We start from the raw sequence: 26,308 nt of genomic DNA on the forward strand, positions 1-26,308 counted from the left end.
ACTCTCTGGTTCTCTGTCACATAGAGCATTGTTTTCTCATATTTGATTTTCAGTCCATGTACTCTTTTTCGTGTTGATTATATTTCCTATAAATAGCATCTCGGTGGACCCTGCCTCCTGATCTACACCATGTATGGTTCTTTTTTTAAAATTTAGTGTATCGAGGCCATCTATATTAGAGATTATAACCAACCTTCTCTGTCTCATTTCTGTTATGCTCTTTATTTGCCGTCAGTTGTCTGCTTATCATCTTCATTCTGTTTTTCTGCTCCATTCATTGAGGCTTCTCTGCCACTGCTCCTGGAATCCTAGTACTTTTTTCTCTCTCTAGAATGCCCTGCAGTATTCTCTGTAGAGTTAGATTGGTGGTTGCGAATTTTCCAAGTTCCTCTTTGTCTTGGAAGCGTCTTGTTTCTCCATTAATTTCTAGAGACAGTTTAGCAGGGTCTATCAATCTGGGTTGGAGGCTATTTTCTTTCAGGGTTTGAAATATTTTACTCCAGGCTCTTCTTGACTTGATTGTTTGTGTCAAGAAGTCTGCTGTCATTCTGATGGGCCTTGCTTTATAGGTTATCTGTTTCTTTTCTCTAACAGCTTTTAATATTCTGTTCTTATATTGAATTTTGGGATCTTGATTATTATATGCCTGGGTATAGCTCTGTTTTAGTTATAGGTGGCTGGAGTTCTGTATGACTCATACATAGGAATATTCCTTTTCCTATGTTTGAAAAGTTTTCCTTGATTATTTCTGTGAATAGCCTTTGTAGTTCCTTTGTTTGTACCCCTACTTCTTCATTCAGATTCTTTATTTTCAAATTGTAGATCCTCTTGTCATCTTCTAGCCTTTGTATTGTTACTGCTTGTTTCCTTGTTATTTTCATAACCCCACAATGCAAAGCTGTCCTCCAGTTTGGATAATCTAGCCTTAGTTTCTTTCAAGCCGATTTGCCATCTTTCCATAGAGTTTTTAATTTCCTGGTAATCTCTTTGAATCTGTTTCATGTATTCTATATTTTCTTTATATACTTTTTTTTTGTCTTTTTCTTTTTTATTAGTACCAGGGATCGAACTCACAACTACCTGCTTGCAAGGCAGGCGCTTATGCCGCTGAGCTAAATCCTCAGCCCCTTTTCTTTATATTCTTCATCAAATGATTCTCTCCTTTGAGTTCCTCCCTTTTTCCTTTTGTGTCTGCTTGAGAGGTACTTAGTATCTCTTTTATTAATCTTCTTATATCTTGCTTTACTTGGCTAAATATTTCACTTTTGAACTCATCTATGAGGTCCTGAAGATATCTCTTTATGTCCAATGATGCCATGTCTGATATTACATGTTTGCTGTTCTAATTCTCCTTTGTATTTACCTGTCCTGAGTCAATGTTCTCAGGGTTGGGACCTGGGGACTTTTTGTTGTTGCTTCCTCTTCCCATCTTTTTTGTTTCTTCCAGGAGGCCCCAGTTTCTTTCTTTGTTGGTTACAATTCTTCTGAAGCACCTGCCTCAGTGACCCTTCTCACTGCAGTGTGCTAGTGATTTGCAAACGGGCAGCATATGCTGGCCCCTCCCTTCTGGATCAGCCAAACTCCTGAGGCCTGTGCTGTATTACCATGCACCATCTCCCCTCTGGGTCAGTCAAACTTCGGAGGATTCACTGTGTTAGTGTGCGCTGCCACCACAGGGGATTGATTTGGGATAATCTTTTGGGTCTCAGCCAGGTCATGTGACCCAGGCCTAGCTCACTCCACCAATCACATTCAGGAAGGGAACAACTGACTGAAGTCACTGCTGCCCCTTGTACTTGCCAATTCTGACCAGTCCCAGAATGTTGTCCTCCGGAGCCCCTCTTTCTGTGGAATGGCTCCATTCCAGTCACTCACCACAGATCGATGCAGGCTCCCCGCCAGCTCACCTCTCCATTTGGCTGGCTGACCCCTGACCTCAGTGTGACTACACCTCCAGTGAGTCAAAGCAGAGGGAACTTGGACAGCTCAGCAAGTCTCCCACTGCAGCAGGAGCACTGAACCTTTAGCTATTCCAGTAATAGCATCGGGGTTATATGCTTGACTGGTTCTTCTCACCTTAGTTTCTTCTTGGGACAAGACAATTCCTCTCCTTCTGTTCGGGGCTCCCCACATTGTATTATGTTGAATTCTATATTGATTATTTCAGGGAGCCTCTGTAGCCAGCTGTTATCTATCTGCCATCCTTGTTCCACCCTCTTTCTAAGTGTTTCACTATGCAGTTCAGACTGGCCAGGCTTGCCTCAGCCTCAAGTGCTGAGATTACAGGTATGCACCATCCAAGTATGTGCTACTCTACATTGGTGAAAATGAATTTGTTTTGTTTGTTTGTTTGTCTGGGTTGGGACTTTTTTGTACCAAGAGTTGAGCTGATGGCCTCATACTTACCAGGTAAACACTGTGCCACTGAGCTGTATCCCCAGTTGAGTCTGTTTTTTACAAGGCAGCATTTTTTTTTTAAAAAGTGAGAAGATATAAGGACATTAGAGTTCATACAGTTAGATATCTCAAGAATGTATGTATAGGGGCTGGAGGTTTAGCTCAGTGGCATAAGCACCTGCCTTGCAAGCAGGCGGTCGTGAGTTCGATCCCCGGTACCGATAAAAATGAAAAAGACAAAAAAAAAAAAAAAAAAAAAAAAGAATGTATGTATACATAGGAGGAAATGATGCTATAAAAAAAGCTAAGAACAACATCATACTACCCACAGATAACATTTTGAAAAAGTAAGCTTTTATCCTGTAGTTAGTAAGCAGTTTTGGAACATTTGTAAGAAGAGAGACAGATGAACAGACCTGTTGTCTGCAGCAAAAATTGCAAGTGTTTATTAAACTTCTGTTTGAACATTTGTACTTATAAAGAACTCATTTCGGGCTGGGGATTTAGCTCAGCGGCATAAGTGCCTGTCTTGTAAGCAGGCAGTCGTGAGTTCGATCCCTGGTACCGATAAAAAGGAAAAAGACAAAAAAAAAAAAAAAAAAAAAAGAACTCATTTCTTCCCAAATCTACCTATTCTACCTGCTAAAAATTTGTCATCAATCTTTGTATCATAGTTTCTATTCTTTGGCGATTCTGCCCTCAGAGGTAACACCAGTCTTCTTTTTCTTCAAAAATAAAAAATTGGAGTGTGAATTAGATAAGCTAGGGCAGGAAAGGGCTCTAACATATAATGCTAATATGAACTCCCTTTAAGTCAACTATTTTACCTCTCTCTAAATCATTTTTTTCTCCAAAACAAAAATAAGATCCAACTTTATTCTATCCATCTCCCTAAGACCAACTCTAATGTGTCAGTACAATTCTCACTCATCCATCTTTGTGTCTTATAAAATGCCGTATCCTCTGCCTAGAAATAAACCCTTCTGTGTATGGTCAAATGATTTTCAATAAAAATATGAAGACCATTCAGTAAGAGGTTTTTTGGGGGGGAAGTTGTTTGTTTGATAAGTGATGGTGGGAAAACTGCATACCCACTTGCAAAAGAATAAAGTTGTCCCTTGACCTTAGTGTGTTTACAAAAATTACTATAAAATGGATCCATAACATAAATATAAGACCTAAAACTATAAAACTCTTAAAGAAAACATAGGACAGAACACTACAACATTGGATATAACAGTGCTTTCTTGGATATGACACAAAAAGTAACATCAACAGGGCTGGGGATTTATCTCAGTGGCATAAGCACCTGCCTGGCATGTGTGAGGTCCTGAGTTTGATCTCTGGTATCACAAAAAAAAAAAAGTAACATCAATAGCAAAAAAAAATTGATCTGCATAAAAATGTAAAGCTTTTGGCAGCAGATATAGCTCAGAGACATAAGCATCTGCCTGACAAGTACAAGATCTTCAGTTTGATTCCCAGTACAAAAGAAAATTTAAACTTTTTGTCATTAAATGTCAACAGAGTAAGAAAGTAAACCACAACAAAGGAGAAAATGTTTGAAAAAAGAAGGAAAAAATATATTTGTAAATCACATCTCTGATATGAGACTAAAAATCAGAATATATAAACAATGTCTAAAGCTCAACAACAAAAAAGATCTAATTCAAATGGGCAAATGATTTGACAAGATGTTTCCCCAAAGAAATGGCCAATAATGAAAAGATATTTGAATGTCACTAATCATTAGGGAAATGTAAAGCAAACTACAATGAAATACCACTCTGACCTATTAGACTGGCTACTCTGTTTTTGTTTTTTCGTGTTTTGGGGTTTTTGTTTGTTTTTTGTTGTTTGTTTTCTCGTCTTTCTGAGACAGGGTCTCCCTGTGTGGTTCAGGATGGACCTGGGCTCACTTTGTAGCCCAGATTTGCAACAATCTGCCTGCCTCAGCCTCCCAAGTGCTGGGATTACAGGAGTGTGCCACCATGCCTGACTTTAGACTGGCTACTCTGAAGCCCAGTCAATAACAAGACTTGGTGTGAGTATAGAGAAATTAAAATCTTTGTATACTGGCAGAATTGTAAAATGTTAGGACTGCTGTAAAAACTAGTAGAGGAGCTCCTCAAAATTTAAAAATTGGCTTGGGGATTTAGCTCAGTGGCACAAGCACCTGCCTGAAATTGGGAAGCTGTGAGTTTGATCCCTGGAGCAAAAAAAAAAAAAAAGGAAAGTGTGAGGTTGTGAATTTGATCCCTGGTACCAAAAAAAAAAAAAAAAAAGGGGAAAGAAAGTCTGCAGTATGCTATAATGTGGCTGAACCCTGAGAATTAGCTAGTGAAACAAGCCAATTACCAGAAGACAAGTACATATAACTCCCCTTAAGTGAAGCAGTTAGAGTGATCAAAAATCATAAAGCTCGAAGTACAATGATAGTTGCCTAGAGCTGGGAAGAGAAGGAAATAATTTTCTAGTTAATAGGCATAGAATTTCAGTTTTATAAATGGAAAAAAGTTCTAGAGATAGGTGGCATTAATGCTTGCACAACATTGTGGATGTCTTTAATATTACTAACCTATGTACTTTTTTTTCCTTTTTTGGTACTAGGAATCGAACTCAGGACCTGGTGCTTGCCAGGTTCAAACCCCAAGACTGGGAAATAAAAAATAAGAGCCAAAACTGAAAACACAGAAAATGATAAGGAAAGGGAATTACAAAACTTGACATAAACAAGCAACAGGAATGGAGAAGGGGGCAAGTTAGAGAAATATGAGAGAGATATGAGGGGGCAGATTAGAGACAATGATAGAATGAATAAAACTTAAGAGATTTAAATATGCTGTGGGTGGCAGAGATCAAGGCTCTCAGACAAAAAAATTGTTTGCACCCAGGAAGATTTCATTAGGGCCAACTCTAAACAACTATAGTACTAGTGGCTACTGGTGTACAGTTTTACAAAAACAAAAAGCCAATAAATACATCAAAAATCACTGGCCATTAGAAAAATGCAAATAAAACAACATAGAGATTCTATCTTACTCAAGAAAGAATGGCTATCATCAAAAAATCAAAAAAATGCTAGTGAAGGGCCTGTGGTGGGGGGAACCCTTCTACATTGCAGGTGGGAATGTAAACTAGTACAACTATTATGGAAATCAGTATGGCGATTCCTCAAAAAACTAAAACTAGAAATACCATTTGACTGAACTATTACCTTTCTAAGTATTCTGGAAAGAGGTAAGACATCATATCACAGTGATACATGCATGCTCATGTTTATAATGCATACATAATTCATCATAGCTAAATCTTAGAAGCAGTCTATATGTCCATCAACAGATGAAAAGTTTCTTTTAATGTGGTGTTACACACAATGGAGTATTTCTGTGCCAAAAAGGAAGTTACACTTTAACCATTTATAGGAAAATGGATGTACCTTGAGACTATAGAGTTAAGTGAAATGAATCAGATTCAAAATCTTTTTTTTATTTTCAAGTCAATAAAATCCAACAGCACAAAGCCAATCAAAACAAAGGAACAAAATTGATAAAGAACTTTGAAGCAGGATATTAGACAATAATGTGGGGCTGGGGATTTAGCTCAGCAGCATAAGCACTTGCCTTGCAAGCAGGCGGTCGTGAGTTCAATCCCCAGTACCGATAAAAAGTTTTAAAAAGTTTTTTAAAAAATGGCTACCATAGTATATCTTGTTATCGTCACAATAGTTTTTTTATACATTATTTTTTTATTTTAAAGAGATTAAGACAAAAGAGGACATAACAAAGCAGATCAGTTCAGAGCAATGCAAGCAACACAGCATTTTACCACAAGACAACCCATAATTAACAGTAACTATCATAATGTCTCTTTCTTTGAAATAGTTGAGCATAACTTCATATATGATAGTATCAAACATAACAAAACAGTATAAAACCATTTAAAAGAATGAAAGCATTACAAGGCAGACCCAAATAACAGAGAATGAACAATGGCTACTATATTATATCATTTTCCATAGAAAATTTGTTTATGCTATCATACATAATAAAATCCAATAATATACTACATGATAGAACCAATGAAAACAGAAGAACAGAAGTATGGTAGGCTTCAAAACAAGATGATATTAAATCAGCACTGGCTATTATAATGTCCTTTTTTCTTCAAAATAGTTGTTCATCCCATCACAGATAATAAAATCAAATAACCCAGGATAAAACCATTCCAACTAATGAGTGCAAACATTGTAAGGCTTCAAAGCAATGCAATGGGGAATCATGATTATCAGAAACTCTTATGTACTCTTACCACTTCTTACACTAGGGAGATTATGATATTTATACATGTGAGTTTGATTTATTTCACTTATGAGTATAGTCTCAAGTTGCATCCATTTATTAATAAATATCTCAATGTGATCATTCTTTATAGCTGAATAATACTCCAGTGTATAAAAATACCACAACTTTTTTATCCATTCCTCAATTGATGGACACCTAGGTTGTTACCAAGATCTGGCTATTACAAATTGTGCTGCTCTGAACATGGGTGCACATATATCACTGTGGTGGGATGTTTTTAGTTCTTCTGGGAATATGCCTAGAAGTGGAATAGCTGGGTCGAATGGGACTTCCAATCCCAGATTTTTGAGGAGTTTCCAAACTGATCTCCACAGTGGTTGCACCAGTCTACACTCCCACCAACAGTGCAAGAGACTTCCTTTTACCACACAGCCTCTCCAGCATTTGTTGTTGGTAGTTTTCTTGATCCTGGCCATTTTTTCTGGAGTGAGATGGAATCTCAGTATTGTTTTAATGAATCTCAGTATTGTTTTAATTTGCATTTCTCTAATGACCAATGATGATGGACATTTTTTATGTATTTATTTGCCATTTGTATTTCTTCATCTGAGAACTGTATTCATCTCAGATGCCCATTTTTGGATTGGGTCTTTGAATTTCAGGGGTCTGATTTTTTAAAATTCTTTATATGTTTTAGACAGAGTCCTTTGAGGGACAGTTCACTAAGATTTTTTTCCCAATTTGTGGGTTTTCTTTTCACTATGCTGGAGATTTCTTTTGACGTGCAGAAACTTTTTAATAAAATGTGATCCCAGTTATTGATTCTGGGAAGTATTTCCTGTGTGGTTTGATTCCTGTTCATGAATTCTTTATCTATCCCTATGTGTTGAAGATTTTTATCCAATTTGTCTTCCAACAGATTTAGTGTTTCTGTTTTAATATTCAAATCTTTGATCCTTTTAAATTTTAGTTTAGTAAATGGTGATAAGCATGGGTCTAGTTTTAGTTTTCAGCATGTGGAGAGCCAGTTTTTCCAGCACCATTTATTAAAGAGACTGTTGTTCTTCCAGTGAACATGTTTGGCCCCTTTATCAAAGATAAAGTGGTTGAGTGTGTTGGTAGTTGTGGTTGTATCTTCTAATCTATTCCATTGATCTTCAGATCTGTTTTTATTCTAGTACCGTGTTGATTTTATTACAGTAGCTTTTTAGCATAACTTCAAGTCAGGGATTGTGATGCCTCCTGCCTTGCCTTTGCTGCTTAGAATTGCCTTTGCTATTCTAGGTCTCTTCTGGTTCCAGATGAATTTTAGGAGTGATTTCTCTAGATCTATGAGGTATGTTGATGGTATTTTCATTGGGATTGCATTGAATCTGTATAACAGTTTTGGCAGAATGGCCATTTTTACAATATTTATTCTTCCTATCCACAAAAAAAGGGAAGTCTTTCCATTTTCTGAGATTCTTCAATTTTTTTCAGGGTATTATAATTTTCCCTGTATAGATCTTTTACTTCTTTTGTGAGATTAATTCCTAAGTATTTCATTTTTTTGCATGCTAGTGTGAAGGGTGTGGCTTATTTCTCTCTCAGTGATTTTGTTGTTAGTATAGAAATACTATTGATTTTTGAGTATTGATTTTGTATCCAGCTACATTGCTGAATTTAGGAGTCTTTCAATGGAGTTTTGGGGGTCTTCTATGGAGAGTATCATGTCATCCACAAATAATGATAATTTAACTTCCTCGTTTCCTATCCTTACTCCTTCTATTTCTCTCTCTTGTCTATTTGCTCTGGCTACTATTTCCAGTACTATGTTGAATAGGAGTGGTGATAAGGGACATCCTTGTCTTGTGCCTGATTTTAAGGTAAAGGCCTTCAGTTTTTTAATATGATGCTGGCCATTTAATATGATGTGCTGGCTGTTGGTTTGTCATAGATGGCCTTTATCATATTGAGGTAAAGACCATCTATTCCAATTTTCTGTAAGGTTCTTACCATGAATTAGTGTTGGACCTTATCCAAAGCTTTTTCTGCATCTATAGAAATGATCATGTGATTCTTACTTTTGGCTTTATTGATATGGTGGATTACATTTATTGATTTACGTATGTTGAACCATCCCTGCATGCCTGGAATGAATCCCACTTGGTCGTGGTGTATAATCTTCTTGATGATTTGCTGTATCCTGTTTGTCAATATTTTATTGAGGATTTTTGAATCTGTGTTCATTAGGGAGATTGGCCTGTAGTTCTTTTTTAATTGGGTCTTTCTCAGGTTTTGGTACTAGAGTTATATTTGCTTCTAGGAATGACTTAGGAAGAATTGCTTCCCTTTAAATTTCATTGAAGAGTTTGAGGAGTGTCAGCATTGTCTTCTTTGCATTTCTTGTAGAATTCCGCAGTGAATCTGTCTGGGCCTGGGCTCTTCTTTATAGTTAAGGACTTAATTACATTTTCAACTTCATTAATAGAAATTGGATTATTCAGCAATTTTACATCTTGACCCAGCTTTGGTAGTTCATATGTTTCTAGGAATCTGTACATTTCTTCTATGTTACTGAACCTATGATAGTAGACGTTTTCGAAATAGGTGTTGATGATCTTCTGTGTTTCCACAGAGTCTGTAGTGATTTTGCCTTTTTCATTCCTTATTGCATGAATTTGAGCTTTTTCTTTCCTTTTTAAAATAAGGTTGGCTAGGAGCTTATCAATTTTATTTATTCTTTTAAAGAACCAACTTTTTGATTCATTGATTCTTTGGGTTGTTTTCTTAGTCTCTACTGCATTAATTTCTGCTCTGATTTTTATAATTTTTTCCCTTCTTTTGGCTTTGGGCTTGACTTACTCTTCTTTTTCTAGATGTTTGAGGTGTAGCATCAGGTTGTTTATTTGTATTCGTTCTGTTTTCCTGATGTGGGCACTCAGTGCAATAAACTTTCCTCTGAGGACTGCTTTCATTGCATCCCACAGATTCCAGTAAGTTGTATTTGTGTTTTTGTTTGCTTGTAGGTATTGTTTAATTTCTTCTTTAATTTCCTCTGTGACCCACTGATTGCTCAAAAGTGTATTATTTCCATGTGTTTCTGGGGTTCTGCAGTTTCTTTTATCATTAATTTCTAGTTTCATGGCACTATGATCTGATAACATGCATGGGATAATTTCAGTTCTTTTGCATTTATTTAAATATGTTTTGTGAGTTAGTATATGGTCTATTTTAGAGAATGTCCCATGTGCTGCTGGGAAGAATGTATATTCTTTTTTCTGTCTTTTTCCTTTTTATCGATACCAGGGATCGAACTCACAACTGCCTGCTTGCAAGGCAGGTGCTTTATGCCGCTGAGCTAAATCCCCAGCCCCTAAAGAATGTATATTCTGATCTTGTTGGATGGAACACTCTATATATGTCTATCAAGTCTTTCTGCTGTTGCATCTTTATCTTTCCATTCTATTTAATTGTCTACCTTGCTTAGTGGTTTTTTCCTAGTGTATCTAGACTGTCTTTCAGTATTCTTTGCAGGGTTGGTTTAGCAATCATGAAGTTCCTCAGCTGTTCTTTGTCATGGAAGTATCTTATTTCTCCATCGATTTTGAAGGACAGTTTTTCTGGGTACATCAGTCTAGGTTGAAAATCATTTTCCTTTAGGATCTGAAATACTTCACTCCATGCTCTTCTTGACTTGGTTGTTTGTGTTAAGAAGTCTGCTGTGATTCTGATAGGTTTTCCTTTATAGGTGATCTGTCTTTTCTCTCTAACAGCTTTTAATATTCAATTCTTATGTTGGATTTCTGGGATGGTGATTATTATATGTCTGGGTGTAGTTTTATTTTGGTTATAGCTATTTGGAGTTCTATATGCTTCACTAATCCTAGTGTCAGTTTCCATTCTCATGTTTGGGAAATTTTCAGCTATTACTTCTATAAATAGCCTCTTGATATCATTTTGTTGTCCTCTCCTTTTTCATTTATCTCTATTAATCTTATGTTGTTTTTCTTTGCATCATCTTGCAGCTGTTGAATTGTTATTTCCTGATTCCTTGTTATTTTTAAAAGATCTTTCCTTTCCTCTTCACTAGCTTCAATCTTGTCCTCGAGGTCTGAAATTCTATCTTAACTTTCACTGAGTTGGTTTTGACAACTTTCGATGGAATTTTTGATTTCCTGTATATCTCTTTGAATCTGCTTCATGCATTCTGTTTGTTTCTTATATTGTTCATCCAGGGATTCTATCTTTTTGTTTTATTCCTCTAAGTTTTTAACTGTGTCTTCTTTAGATGTGTTCAGCATCTCTTTCATTACTTTTATCATTTCTTCTTTTACCTGGAAGATTATTTCTAGTTTGAATTCCTTTAAAGCTTCCTGGATTTGCTTCATTATTTCAGTTGCTATTACTTCAAGTATTTCAGGTGTATGGCATATATTTTCTTCAATGTACATGGCTCTTAGGGTTTCTTGGGATGGGCTGGAGGTTTGAGACTGCATTTTGGGGGCTGGGGATTTAGCTCAGCAACATAAGCGCCTGCCTTGCAAGCAGGCAGTCATGAGTTCAATCCCTGGTACCGATTAAAAAAAAAAAAAACGAAAAAGAGACTGCATTTTGGTCTTTCATTTTGTCATTTTCCTATATTTCCATGTTTCAAGTGTTGTTCCAAGGCTTCCCCTGGGTGTGTTGGAAATTATCTCCTATACCTTGGAATCCTGGGACTGAATGGAGATTGCTAGCCTGTTCCAGTCAGGCCCTCAGGCCCTCCAGTGCCACCTCCAGTGTTCCAGGAAGCTGGGCAGGCACCTAACCACTGTAGATGTTGGTCTAAAGATCTACCCAGGCAAGGACCAATGCCCTGGAACTCACTTCACATGCTCTCAACTCCCCTGATTGACAAAGGCCACTGGGCTTAATCTAGTTGGGCCACAAAACCTCCCAAGGCTAGTCTAATGTGGCTGGAAGGTGGGTGGGTCCTTGACCACTGGGAGCAATGATCTTAAAGTCTCCCGGGGCTTGGGAAGGCACTGTCATCACAACTGTTGTCCATTCCATCAGATATAGCAAAATAAAACCAATCAAAACAGAACATTGAATAATACAAAACAATTAATTGGCACAAAACAAACCAGTAAGAACAATATTGGATTTCAAAGACAAGACAGAAAGAAATCCTCCATATTTGCTATATTACATACTGTCATCCTCCCAATAGATGCTCAGATCACTGACCCCAGGCCTGTAAAATGAGCCAGATATAGAAGCATTCAGTTGTGTTTTGTATCTCAGTTGCTATCAACTCGACCTATTCTCTGAACCAGCCAGATGTTTATTTGGAGAGGGTGTTGATTCTCAGCCATCGCACAGGTAAGCTCACAGGAAGCACTATTTGACTTTTCTCTTCATGGGTCTTGCATGGCTCGTATGGCTCACCAGAATGGCTGGCTGGTTGGGTTCTTGGTGGGCTCCTCCCAGCCCCTACATGGCTGATTCTTGGGAGGCATTGACTTTTCTCTTCCTGGACCCCATATGGCTTGCACGGCTTAGACACATAATCTTCTATATCACATGGTTTCTCTTATATGTGAAACCCAAGATATAAATAAAAAACAAAACAAAAAATAAACAAAAGAAAGTATGGAGATAGGGCTTTTGCAAATAGAAAGTGGATATTTTTGGGTGGAGGGGAAGAGAATGAAAAAAGAACTGAAATATTTTATGTACATGTAGCAACTTGCCACAAGAAATATGATCATTATGAACAGCAAACATGTACTCAGAAAAAATAAAAATTGAATAAAACAAAAAATAGAAGAGCCAATGTCCAATCTAGGCACAAGAAAGAATTATAAATTAGTAATATCTGCCACAGATGCAGAATGAAAGATCACTGACATGTAATAGATATTTAACATTCCTATTCTCAGGCAGAAGAAACATAAAAAAATACTGTGCTCTAAAGATTATGTGGAATGTTTTTCTAGGTTTTGAAATTAAATAATAAGAAAAACTAATGTTTGTTGTTACAGGTCAGAATAGTGGCTACCTCTGTGTGTGGGTGTAGATTTGAACTGGGAAAGGGTGTGGGAGAGCCTTCTAGAGTTCTGAGTTACTAGACTTTGATCTAAGTGGTAATTACACATGTGAATATGTATGTGACTATTGAATTGTACACTTAAGTTCTGCACTCTTAATATATACATGTTATAAGTCAGTTAAAATGAAAAAATTTAATTTAATTAATATGTGTTTAAGAAATGGCACATAGTTGACAGGTGAGGACAAAAGAAAAGAAGGTTAGCCAGAAGACTAGGAGATAAAGTAGGAGACATACAATGGGGAACAAAGAGCATTGGCTGGGATTTAGCTCAGAGCAGCATAAGCACTTCCCTTGCAAGCCCACAGTCATGAGTTCAATTAAAAAAAAAGTGTAATATAATCACAAAAGGAAGAAGAATTCAACAGTTTCCTACCAAAACACTTCGTAAGTGGTTTCCATTTGAACTTTAAATATTTTTTGATTAGTCACACATGGTGATGCACACCTATAATCTCAGCACTCTGCAGGTTGAGGCAGGAGGACTTTGATGTGTTCTATGAATTTGTTTTTTTAAAAAGCTTTGTACTAAATTCCACTTACACTATTATGTGGCAAAGAAAACCAATTGAACATTTTGAAGATTTAAAAATGGTAAGTTTCTTTGAATCACTGCAAAAAGGCTATAGCATCCATGGAGATGCTTTTCTTGGGATAATATTAATTGCCTATTAATATGTGGACCCAGATCTGGGGAATGGTGTCACCACACGTTATTTACTCTGATGTGCCTTAAGAACCTAATCAACACCCCTGTTAGACTAAATATCCCTATTTCACAAGCCAATAGTATTTTAGAGAAAGAGGATCTTAAAGTTAATGTCTACAAAACATCTTGACCGTTTGCAGGTTTGAAAAGACAGTCTCCAAGGAACCCCTGAATCAAGCAGATGAAGCATGCAGCTCTAAACTTTCCTTGTTTGGAACAGTCTTTGATTCAATTCCAGAAAACGTTCCCCATCCTTGACCTCATGTGACATTCCCCGGGACACACCAGACATCCACAGTCTCCCGGAGACCTCAGACTTCTCTCTGTCGCTCCAGTCCAAGCACAGTTGTCCCCGAGCTCCCACTGCCTCACGCCCACTGTTCCTGTTCTTCTTGTTCTCCCTGCTCGCTCTTCTCTCCCTCCGCTGCCCAGCTGTCCCTCTGCTGGCTAAGTGTGCCCTCCTGAGTCTGTCTTTCAAGTTTCTATGCTCCTTCTCGAGTCTTCCTTTTTTTCCACTACTGTTCCCCAAGTCTTTATGTAACTGCCCTCCCCCCTTTCTCTCTCCCTCCCTCCCTCTCTTTTCCATAGGGTTCTCTTAAAGGTTTGGTCCTTTTCTCCAAAGAGCATACAGCTGAGCTCCCCGGTACAGTGCTTCTCTCTCCTCTCTCCTCTCTCTCCTCTCCTCTCTCTCTCTCTCTCTCTCTCTCTCTCTCTCTCTCTCTCCCCCCCTCTCTCTCTTTCTCTCTCTCTCTCTCTCTCTCTCTCTCTCTCTCTCTCTCTCTCTCTCTGTCCTCCCAAACTTTTCCTCTGCCCTGACCTTTCTATTCTCTTCAAATGGCAAACATCCCTGCTTTTGCAGGAGTTTCACCGTACCTCTTTCACACCAAAGACAGCCTTTTTTGAAACCCATTACCAAGGAACACTCTTAGAACTATTATCCTTCTAGACCCATCCATGATTTCCTCTGATTTTATCCTTGTCCTACATGCCCCAAAAAACAACCACCACTTACATTATGCTCATATTTTTCTTTCTGTGTAAATATGAGAGTACAAGTTTAGGTCTGCTATGGTCACAACAGGATAAAATATTTCAAATCTGGAGCTGCCCTCAAAAATCTGGGACACAATGTTGCTATAAATTCCACCTATCCAGAATCTGGTCCTTAACCAGCATTGCAAGCAAGATCACCAAAACATACTCAACATTGTAGAAACATTTGTGTTTCAGTACCTTACTCTCACACTGGAGAGAAAATTTCTCCTTTTTCCACCTCGGGGAATAAGAAGACATCCAGACTGTCTTCTATAAATCCTACACAGAGGGACTGTTTCCTGGAGACTTTGTGAAACTAACAAAAATCCTTCACTAGGAAAGACTGATCCCAGTTTACTGATTGACTTATGCATGAATTTGAATAATGATCTCTGAAGGTGTTTCAGTCCTTTTTGTGTTAAACTTCCAGTTCTTCCTCCCTAAAAAAATGAGAGAAAGCTCTTAACTGATGTGAATTCTTCTGGTCTGATTTAGACTTTCATTCTTATACTAGGTTCTATTGGTTCTCTTCCGTGCAGGCCTATTATCTAAATCTCTATGGTTTCATTTGCTCAAGGTTCACTTTAAGTAGTCTTAATCATATTCTGAGGAAGTTTGCTTCCTCCAATAAGTCTGCAAAGCTTCCCCTTCTAATTTTTTATTGCCCCCTGAAATGACATTTTTCTCTGTGAATTAATATGGCTCTACTTAGCTGCAGATAATCCTAATTCCTTTTGTCCTGTTCTTTCTGCTTGCTTTTGTCTTCCTCTACTGTGAAGGGAATATTTTAAACTTTTTGTTTCCAGAGAAGAGCAACTTGTTGGTCAGTCATGGATCCCTGAGACATTCTGTGTCAATCCAATAAATATCCACTCTGTCCCGGCCCACTTTGCAGGCTGCAGCAGCTCTAGGGGAGTCAGAGAAGACAAGCGATTTGTAAACATTGTGTGCTCATTCTCTAGTACCTGAACTCTCCTCCCTTTGAACTTTGATTTTAAACTTGGAACAGGCAGTTCCAAGCTTGGATATATAGTTTCAATGCCTGTAACAGAGGAAAACAATCAGCAGCCCTTGTAGATGAAGGTGGGGGCTGGGGAGATAGAATAATATAGTGCTTAAGAACACATACAGTATTTTGGAGGCAGTCTGCAAGTTTAAACAGACACATGGCTGCTTTCTAGCTGTGTAAATTTGGACAAGGTACTTATCCTTTTTGCCTCAGTCTTTTCATCTGTAAAAATAATAACTGCCTATTTCACATAGATAACAGAACCTATTTCACATAGTTGTCATAAGGATTAAATGAGCTAGCATATATAAAGAACCTACTACTATAATTGCTTCTTGAGTACTAACAGGAGTGGGTACATTGGCAACTAGTGCTAAGATATAGCAAAGAAGAAAACAATAAAAAGCTATTAAACAAGGGCCAGGGATGTATAGCTCAGTGGCAGAGTCTACATAGCACATGCAAGACCACACATACCCACACACAAACACACATACACAGAGCCATGAGAACAGAACGATCTGAACCCATCTCTGTGAGATAAATGTTCCTAGACTTTCAGTCCAAGGTCCCTTAATGTCTTAGGAATTGTTTCCTGGCACCTCCCCAAATAAAACCCCAAGTAAAAAAATCAGAAACTAACAATTTTGCTCATTAAGTAGCTAAGTCTATTTAGTCAACATTTACATATCAAAAACTTATTATTCATTTGAAATAACACATATAATATTTTGTGCTTAAATATAATTACTAATGGGAGATATATATATATATATATATGTATATATATATATATATACATACATACATATATATATATATATATATATCCTTTGGGCAATTCACATCTCAAACTTTGGAATTAAATGATGATGATGATGAATGGATTTTTTGAGACAGGGTCTCACTAGACAGCCCAGACTACCCTTGAACTCATGGTGGTCCTCCTTTTTGCCTCAGCCTCCCAAGCACTGGGATTACAGGCATGTGCTACCATATCCAACTCTTAGGATCAGACTTTATACTGCCACTTTCAACGATCCTCCAGCCTCAGCCTCCCAAGGGCTGGGATTATAGGTATGCACCACCAGGCCCTGCTGGCACTTGTTTCTTATTATAGCAACCTCTGAAAACCTACCTTTACACAAACATGGCATTCAGAGGCATGTAGTAGCATCTAATGTTGAAAATTTGAGCTTGAGTTTATGGGATATCTGAGAGATACTGAATTTTTTTTCTTAACATTCAAAAATATCCTGTAGTGCTGTTTAAATTGATTATAGCAGTACAGGTCTCCTCCATATAGTTTGAAAACCACAGTACAAGAGAGCAAACAAAACTTTAACATAGATCATCAAAGAATAATCAATAATAACTGTAACCTTGAGATAGCATTAACAGTTTAATTTATGGTCAGTCTGTTCTATTAAAGATCCTGAGAAGTATCAAATGCCATCTAATATTATTTAAATATATATATATATATATATATATATATATATATATATATATATAAAATATGCTGAAAAATTGCAAGTTCATGCTCAGTCTGGCTTACATTCTATACTCAGAGAATGAACACAAACTATGAAGTCACATAGATTTGGACTCAGATTTACACTCATTGTTTCCTGTGATTGTGACCAAGTCTCTCAGTTCTTCTGATAACCTTCTCATCCCTAAAATTTGATTAATAATTCTCACCTTCTATGGTGTTTCTTTCCCAAAAAATAAAAGGAGTAATATCAAAAGAGCCTGTGACAGACCCTGGAACATAACAGGTGCTCAAGAGCTCCTTGCTAGTTCCTTTTTCCCTTACTGTGTTGGCCAGGCTGGCCTCAGACTCTTGGCTCATTCATTTCTTCCCACCTCCAAGTAGTTGGGATTCCAGGTGCACGTCAGCGCATCTGTCCTTCTCGCCATTTTCTAAATGTGCTTAGGCTTTGCGTCTCACTAGACCTCTGTAACATGGTGCTTCCTTGGCTTGATAAAAACCCTGTTGATTTTCTCTGCTGCCAAACTGTTCATTTTGCATCATCCAAATTAAACACATCCTCTTCTCTTAAGCTTCCTTTGGCTTTTTTTAGTGAGCATGAGTCACTTCCTGTTTGACTCTATGGCACTTACCAAATATCACCTCACTTGATAGCATTGTTATACTTTTTGTTATTTATGAGTCTTCTCCTTCACCATATTTTATGGTCCTCCTCTATGGCCAAAGCCATATGTCATTTTCACAGAATCTATCATAGGATAGATTCTTGGCCCTCAATGTAAGTTCTGGTGAATGGAGGGATAATAATAGCAAATACTTAACACTGCTTAACTCTAGGCACTTTTCCAAATATTAACTTGTTTAATCTTCACATAATCCTATGAGTTATCATTTCTAGCTTACAGATAAGGAAAAGGAAGCACAGTGAAATTATGTCATTTTCAGCTGCTAATTGTCCAAGCCAGAATTCAAAGTAAACAGTTAGTGTCAGAATCCAGCCTTTTGATCAATAGACTACAGTGCTTCTCCATGATCAAGGGAATCATCACAAACAAATTTGGTCTTCCCTAAAGTCTCACTTCCTCAGGCTTTTTAAAATTTTTGTTTGCTGTTTTGTTTTCTTGTACAACACTGGGAATTGAATCCAAAGCCTTCAGAATGAGCCTCGGCCCTTCTAAAAATTTTGAATAGAGTCTCACTAAATCCTAAATCTCCCAAACTGGACTCAAACTTGTGAGCCTCCTGCCTTTACTTCTCAGGATACCAGGATTACAGGATCCGTCACCATGCCCAGTTTATGAAAACAAATACTTATAATGTATTATGATAAATGCTATAGTAGGGATATATAACGCTCTTCAGAGGCATACAGGGAAAAATTTCTGGCTCTGTATGGGATCAAATGGGAAGGGAACAGTTCAGCAGAACCCTACAGGATGAGTGATATTTGAAAAGGAAAAGGAAAGGAAGACAGAAATCAAAAGCAAGAACTATAAAAAAAACTGTAGTCTAAATGGCTAAATTATTTTCTGTGTCAACAAATAAATTTAGTCTACAACTGACTAATCTAATAAGAATTTGGAAGCAATATGAAATATTGATATATTAAATAATTTTCTTAACTATCTCTCCTGTGAATTCCCAAAAATGTCTCCTTTCTTTTTGTTTTTGTCTTTTTTGAGACTGTGCAGTTCGGGCTGGGGCTGGCCTTGAACTCACTTTGTAGGCCAGGCTAGCCTAGAATTTGTAGCAATCCTCCTGCCTCAGCCTCCCAAGTACTGGGATTACAGCATGCAACACCACACCTGCCACCAGTCTTTCAGTTTAGTCTCATGTTTCATACTTTTTGCTCCAGTCGATATTAAATAACTCTCTGTTCCCTGGACAAAATTTGGTTTATTTTTTTAAAGTATAGTTTTGAGGCCCGCCTTTCAAAGGTTTTGTATGGGATTATGACAGATAGGGACTAATTCAAACTAGTAAAGTGCCATTTAATGACTACATTAGTGTTCACTAGAGAGACAGATTCAATATGATACATGCATATATGATTTAATAAAGCATATAGGTATATATATTTATAGGATAGACTTACAATGGCCACCTATAAGATCTTCACCATCAGGTATACAAAAATGTAAAATGTCTGTTTGTGTGCTAGAGATCCAAAGGATCCAATCAAAGGCCCAGAGCTCACTTCACTGTAAGTTCCCATGTGAGAACATATCAAGAAGCCGAGAGGTTTGTGCTGGAAGCCCAGAGAGAATATCCAAAGACTTTAGTAAGGGCTACAGCTGGGATTACTGGCGTGAGCCACCACGCCTGGTTTAGGTCCTCTTTTTGATTCTTCAAAGGCTTCCTGTAATGAGCCAAGCCCAGGACTCACCATTCCTTTGTGGCATTGCCAGGAGTATCAGAGCAGAGTAGCTTCTGGACTCTATCCCAGCACCTCTTCAGATGCTACTACCTTTCTAGTATGCTTTAGTATGAGGAAAGAAGCTAGATGTGTAGAGAAACCGAAGCTATTACTCTCAAAAGATAGCTACCTACATTTTTGTGAGGAAGTTCACTTCCCTGTCACTTACCATGTGTACTCAGTCTCCAGGTTTTGTTCTGTTTTCTTCTTAGCACTCGCATCTTGTATCTTGAATCTTATTTAAAATTTTTCTGTAAAGGAGCATATTTTTTCCTCCTCATTTGTTTATATATATCAGTAAAGACTCAGTGATATTTATTTCGTTCTTATAGTCCTATAGTATGATTATTTTGTTGCTCAGATGGCTCCAGCTTGGGCTATTAGGAGCCCCTCTCTCCTGGCTTCTGCGTCTTTTTGATATGTTCCTATCCTGGCACCACAAGATACTCCAGGCTTACTTTGTATTTTCTTTGCCTAAACTCTGGAATCTATACAAGGAATCTTGATTCCCTTTTTTGAAGACTAGTATTTACAAACCAAAATCTGAGAACTAGTGATGCTCATCGTTAACAGGGATATCACTGGTTCTAGGCCTGCCCAGGAGATAAAGCAAGGGAGTATTTATTGGTATGCCAGCCCACATATGCACTCACATCTGTACTCTGTACCTATATGTTTTTTAAACATGAGTTTTTTTAATAGGGGCCAGAGGTTTAGCTCAGTGGCATAAGCGCCTGTCTATCAAAAGTGCAAGGTCATGGTTTTGATCCCCGGTACCAAAAAGCAAAACAAACAAAAAACATGAATTGATATTAGTACTGTGCATGTTTCTTTACTTTATGTGCATGGTTTCATATTGTAAATATTTTTCTCCAGCTTGATTTTTATTTGATGTTTGCTTTTTGGATTTAATCATGTTGATATGTATAATTCTGGTTTGTTCATTTTAACAATTGTCTTAATAGTAGCCCTTTGTGTGAATCACCTGTATTTTTTCTAAGCATTGCCAACTCTGAAGATTATTGTTAGTCATTTGTAGCTATTATGGGTGGTAGGCAGTATCCTAAAGAAAAAAGAAAGTGGGTGGCCCAGCTCTCACTTCAGGGACATTATAACTGTCACCCTCATATGGTGACTCTTTTGAAGAACACATTGAGAGTTTTGTTGAATGGCCAACCACCCTTTCCTCTTTTCAGTTCTTTTGTGTATCTGCATTAATATAGCGATGTCTTCATTTGTTTGCTCTGGTTTTACGTTTCTTCCTTTCTGTTCTTAATAATATCCTCCCAGTTTTATTTAGCATTTGTAAAATCAGTTATTTTTCAGATTCAATCTGAACTGTCTGAATTTAGACTTTTTTCAGGAAATAATTTAGTTAAAGCAGTAAATGATACTGTAGAAATTTAGGCACTATCATTTTATAATTCATCTAGTAATAAGTCTTGTGCTTGTAACAAATTTACCTCCTAGGATCAGGGACAGAGCTCAGTAGCACAAGCACCACCCTGGAAAGCTCAAGGTCATAAGTTCAATTCCGAATTAAAAAAAAAATTACCACCTTATTCTAAGTAAAATTGATCACCGTCAAAACTAGTGAGTATAAATGAGAGAAGCTTCAAAATGGAAAGCTAACAGGTTACCTTTTGAGAGTCTTAGGGGATCTGTCACACTGCATCATAATTGCTTTTTTCCAGCACTGAGAGTTCCATCAAAACCACCAATGCTAACAGCCTTGTGCAAAGAAGATGGCCTGTAACAGGCTATTACATAAATGGATGGATAGATAGATGAATACAAGAATTCTACAAACGCTGGTGCCAGAAAGGTATCTGTCTTAGTTAAGTCCCTTATTGTTGGGACATTTTACCCAACATCCTCAAGGTAAAGGAAGAGAGGTTTATTTTAACCCACAGTTTGTAGAAGTTTCAGCCCATAGTAGGCTGACCCTACAGTAGGATGGCATGACAGAGGTCTATGGGCAGAGGAAAGCTCACCAAATCATGCAGAGGAGAAGCTGAAAGCACAGGGGAGATGGGGGGTCAGAAGGGGGGGATAAAGTCTTTGGGGCCAATCCTCTCATACCTCTTCTCTTCCAATCAGATCCGTCTCCTGATAGCAAGCCAGCTATGAGTACCTATAATCCAAACACCTTCCAAAAGCCCAGCCTATGAGTGCATGAAGCTTTGGGGGACATTTTAGGTTTAAACCACAATAGTATCATTAAAGGATGTGGAAAATGTACCATTTTAAAGCTATATAAATTTTTTAGTCTTATCTGGGTTTCCTCACATATGGCTCCTAAAACCCTTGGAATCTCTAGAGCAGTGATGGGGAACCTTTTAGAGCTTTCAGTAGCATATGAATAATGTGCGCACTTGATAATAAATGGATGTGGTTGCATCTAACACTAATCTTCACACTTCAACACGTGTGTTGTAATGGACATATTTAATGCACTTATGTGAAATAAATATTTTCGACATTTTGGTGCCTGGAATTTTTTTGCCACTTTTGTGTGGCCCATCATTCTTAAATGTCATCATTTTTGTTGCCACTCCTGTCTTGTAAGTCTTCAGTTCACCCTTGCTTTAATGGATACCTTGGGATGCCTAGCTTGCATGAAGCTGTGACTCTGGTGAAGAATTCGTAGGATAAAATCACTAACAGCTGGGCCGGGGATTTAGCTCAGCGACCTAAGTGCCTGCTTGGCAGGCGCAAGGCCGTGAGTTTGATCCCTAGTACCAAAAAAAAAAAAAAAAAAAAAAAAAAAAAAAAAATCACTGACAGCTGTGTTGCCAATTTAGGCACAGGCTACATGGGCAAGAAGCTCTCATTCAAGGAGAGCTCTGTTGCTGGGCATGAGAAACGGGCTGATGGTTCTTCAGGAGATGGAGTCACAAAAAATTAAGGCCAGAATTCAAGGTTTGGAGCATCACAACAATGTTCCAGAAAAAGGTGACATGATTATATTTGAATAAATGTAATCTTTGTACACTACTAAATGAATAAATGTGGATTGTTTGTAGGTGAATAAATGTAGCTTGTTATATATTAAAAAATAAGTAATCCTCTGAAAATAAGCTCTATTGCATCTTTTGGAGCAAAAATTAATAAGACTCAATTTTTTTTTCATACCTGGGATCAAACTCACAACTTTCCCTTGCCAAGCAGGTGCTGATGCCTAAGCTAAACCCCTAGTCCCCAAGACTCGATCTTATTTTCATGGAAATACAGTAGCTGTGGCAGTGTATACCAGCAACTTGGAAGGCTGAGATAGGAGGCTCATAAGTTTAAAGTTAGCCTGGGCAACATAACATAGTGAGACCTGAATTTCCAGAAAGAGAAGGAGAAAGAAAGAGGGAAAGAAAGGGAGAAAGTAAATTATGTTTAGTGATTGTGTGAGAATAGAAAGTAGAAGCACAATAAAATTATTTACTCTAAAAAACAACAGAGGGAATTTTATTCTGAGGAAATATTCCCTGAGCTTTGGAGACAGATTCCCTCATTACCATGAATACTTACCCTCACTGAATGCCAAGGATGTTTCACACAGTATCTTTATTATTTACCACAATTTTAAAAGCTACACATTGTAATCTCCAATTTGCAAGGTGATAAAAACTCTTGCCCAAAGTTACGTACCCTGAAAAAATGAAAAAGGTCACAGTGTGAACTCAGATGTCTCTAATTCTCTTCACAGACTCAGTGCTAGGTCATTAACTCATTGTAATTAAATTTCTTTTTAAATTTCCACAACCCTGGATTTGTCTTTGGATCCTTAATGGTATATAGTGGGACACCCTCAAAAAGCCTGGAAGTAGGGGCTGGGGATTTAGCTCAGCGGCATAAGCACCTGCCTTGCAAGCAGGCAGTCGTGAGTTCGATCCCTGGTGCTGATAAAAAGGAAAAAGCGCCCCCCCCCAAAAAAAAAGCCTGGAAGTAAGATCGCTTCTGAATAAAGTCTGGTCTCTATCAATGAAGTTAACTATCTGAAGAAAACTAAAAGTCCATTTGTAAAATTATGTCCAAGAAGTTTGGAACCACTCAAAATTTTAATCATGGCGATCTAAGAGCAATCTTAAAACTGAAGTTCTATACTGGGGTGGGGTGCACACACCTGTAACCCCAGCACTCAGGAGCCTTAGGCAAGAGGAATGTTTCAAGTTCCAGACCAGCCTGGTATGAAGTCCAAGGCCAGCATGAACCACACAATAGAGAGAGACCTTGTCTTTAAAAAGTAAAAAAAAAAAAAAAATGAAAGCACCCCTAAAGACCTGAAAACTGACTGCAGTTTAGTATTTGTAATTAATGTATCATCTTTGGAGAACATCTGTATGAATAGAACGTCTGGGGAGAGTGGTCAACTGTGAAACCCCGATAAGGGAAAGTCACAGAGGTGGGCCTCCAGCACTGTCCTGGGGTAGGAAGTTTTAGCTAACAACATAAACACCATGACTTCCTTGGAAAGACCTAGAAAGTAGCCCTTTGTTGCAGATTAGATTGGCCTCCACAGCTTGAAAATAAGATCCTCCATTGGATTTTACCACAGATTAAATGAATCAGAATCTCAGGGGGTTAGGGGCTAGGGATTTAGCTCAGCAGGCATAAGTGCCTGCCTTGCAAGCAGGCAGTCGTGAGTTCGATCCCTGGTACTGATAAAAATGAAAAAGACAAAAAAAAAAAGAATCTCAGGGGGTGGGTCCCAGGCATCAGTTTTTTTTTTTTTTTTTGTTCTTTAAATTTCTTGAGAAATCCCAAGCATGAGTTTTTAAATCACCCCAGGTGAATCTAATGGGCAGTCAGGCTAAGAAATAGCAAGAGTGAGTAATGTCTAAGCTCACTTCTAGAGAGATGTTTTCTGAGATTGACTTACACCTCTTACCCTTATTCCAGGCCTACTGCCAGGCCACCATCTAATTCTTGGCTTCCTGTGTGACATGCTCAGAGGAAGAGAGAAAATGCACTGACTTTCTGATGTGAATGTTCTGGTCTGCTTTGCAAATTAAATTGACTGCAAGTAATATTTTCTTTTTGCAAATTAATAAATGGATTTCTGGTTTATGCATCAGTCACAGTGAGCTTACTAATGTGAATCTGATAATAGATCTCTATCCAGAGATATGCATCCTCTCTTCGTGTGCAAAATATCTGCATTCTGAGCATGTCGGTGCTGGATCATGGGAGTGCCAGCCCATTGAAATGAGTTTGAGTGATCAACTGATTTGCTCCAGGAACATAGGGACACGTTCTTGGCTATACTATATGCTCTTTTTTTTTTTTTTTCTCTCCACAGTCTGATTGTAAGCTGCTTAAGAATATAGGACATTGCTTTTTCTTCCTTTCCTTTACCTACAGAAGGAACCCTTAAGGGTTCCCTAGACCCTTTTAGAAGGATAGAAAAATAAAAAACTTTCGAGAAAAGCAGATTTTCAACAGTTCTGTGATGACTCGTCTAACCCTGACAGGTTGTGTTTCTAGCTCTGTGCAGGCAACACTGTCTAGCCTCGTTCCTGCTGGGGCAGGTTGCCATGCATACCCATTTCCTTATTAGCCCTTCTAGCATGGCCACTGTCACAGTGCATTCAGTTCAGAGCCCATTTGCTCATCTGTGTTCCCTCATACAAGACTTGGAACACTTGAAGCCAAATGCTATGTCCTGCTTATCTTTGTGTTCTATCCGCATAGGGAATCTCTTTGAGTTGTGATGAAAGTCAAAGAGCCTAATAGAGAAATGGAGAACACAGATGCCTGTTTTCCCATCTTTACAGGTAAGTGTGTGTCCTCCAGCCAGATGCACCCACCCAAAACGTTGAATCAGGAGCAAGGAGTGTGGAGATTCCACTCTTCTGACATAGCGGGAGCAGCGACAGTCATGAATTTCCAGGAAACAGTGGCAGCATGCAGATACAGAGAAGGTAAGGCCATGTCACGGGAGCAGACTGACTTAGGGAGATGACTTGGGATGAGAGCTGAGAATTCACTGCCTAACCTTCCTCATTCCTATTTGCTAAGGCTTCCACGTGCTTCTGTGAAATCTTCAATGCCCTTTGAATAACTTTCTATGTTGAAATCAGCAAGAGTCAGTTTCTATTGCCTACTCCTTAGAATCCTCTTATGAGCTGAATTAGGTCCACCTTGACCCCCAAATTGAAACCCTAACAGTAGGCCCACAAAGATAGGAGATTGGACACACACAGAGATACCAGGGTATGCACTCAGGGTATGATCACTGGAGGAGGGATGGAGGAGACCACCTGCAACCCTCATAGAGAGGCTTAAGAGGAACCAAACCTGCCGATACCTGGATCTCGGCCTTAAAACATCCAGAACTATGAGAAAATAAAGCCCTGATGTGTAGGCTATTCAGTCTCTGTGTTATTCTGTTCTGGTCCTCCAAGGAAACTGATACAAACCCTGGCTGCATTTATTGACTGAATAAGGGAACAAATACATTCTTTCCTTTCAGTAATAAAGCAGGCATTAGAATAAGATTACTGTGCAAATAGGGCAAGACAAAAAGGGAGAGGTAAGCCACGCAGCCAAGCAGTAACTTAGAAAAGGAATGACTTGGACATACAAAGCAGAGGGACAGAGGGGACCTTGGAGGGACTGTATAACCCCTGGGAAAGTATTTATTGGGGTCCCAAAACTGAAAGACGTGAACACATGCATGAACCATCATGGAAAGAACCTTGGGAGCAGGATCTAGGTTCAAAAATCTCACTTTACCCTTGTTCTACATGATTCTCGGCAAATTACTAACATTTTTGAGCCTCAGGCTTCTCATAAGTGAACCAAAGGTGAAAAATAATACGTATTTCATGAAGCTGTTAGAGTTAAATGAAGAAAGAACACATCTGTAGAGCT

The sequence above is a fragment of the Cavia porcellus genome, unplaced genomic scaffold (genome assembly GCF_034190915.1).
Source record: "Cavia porcellus strain 051 isolate PalLab524CR breed Dunkin Hartley unplaced genomic scaffold, mCavPor4.1 scaffold_25, whole genome shotgun sequence".
Lineage (NCBI taxonomy): Eukaryota > Metazoa > Chordata > Mammalia > Rodentia > Caviidae > Cavia > Cavia porcellus.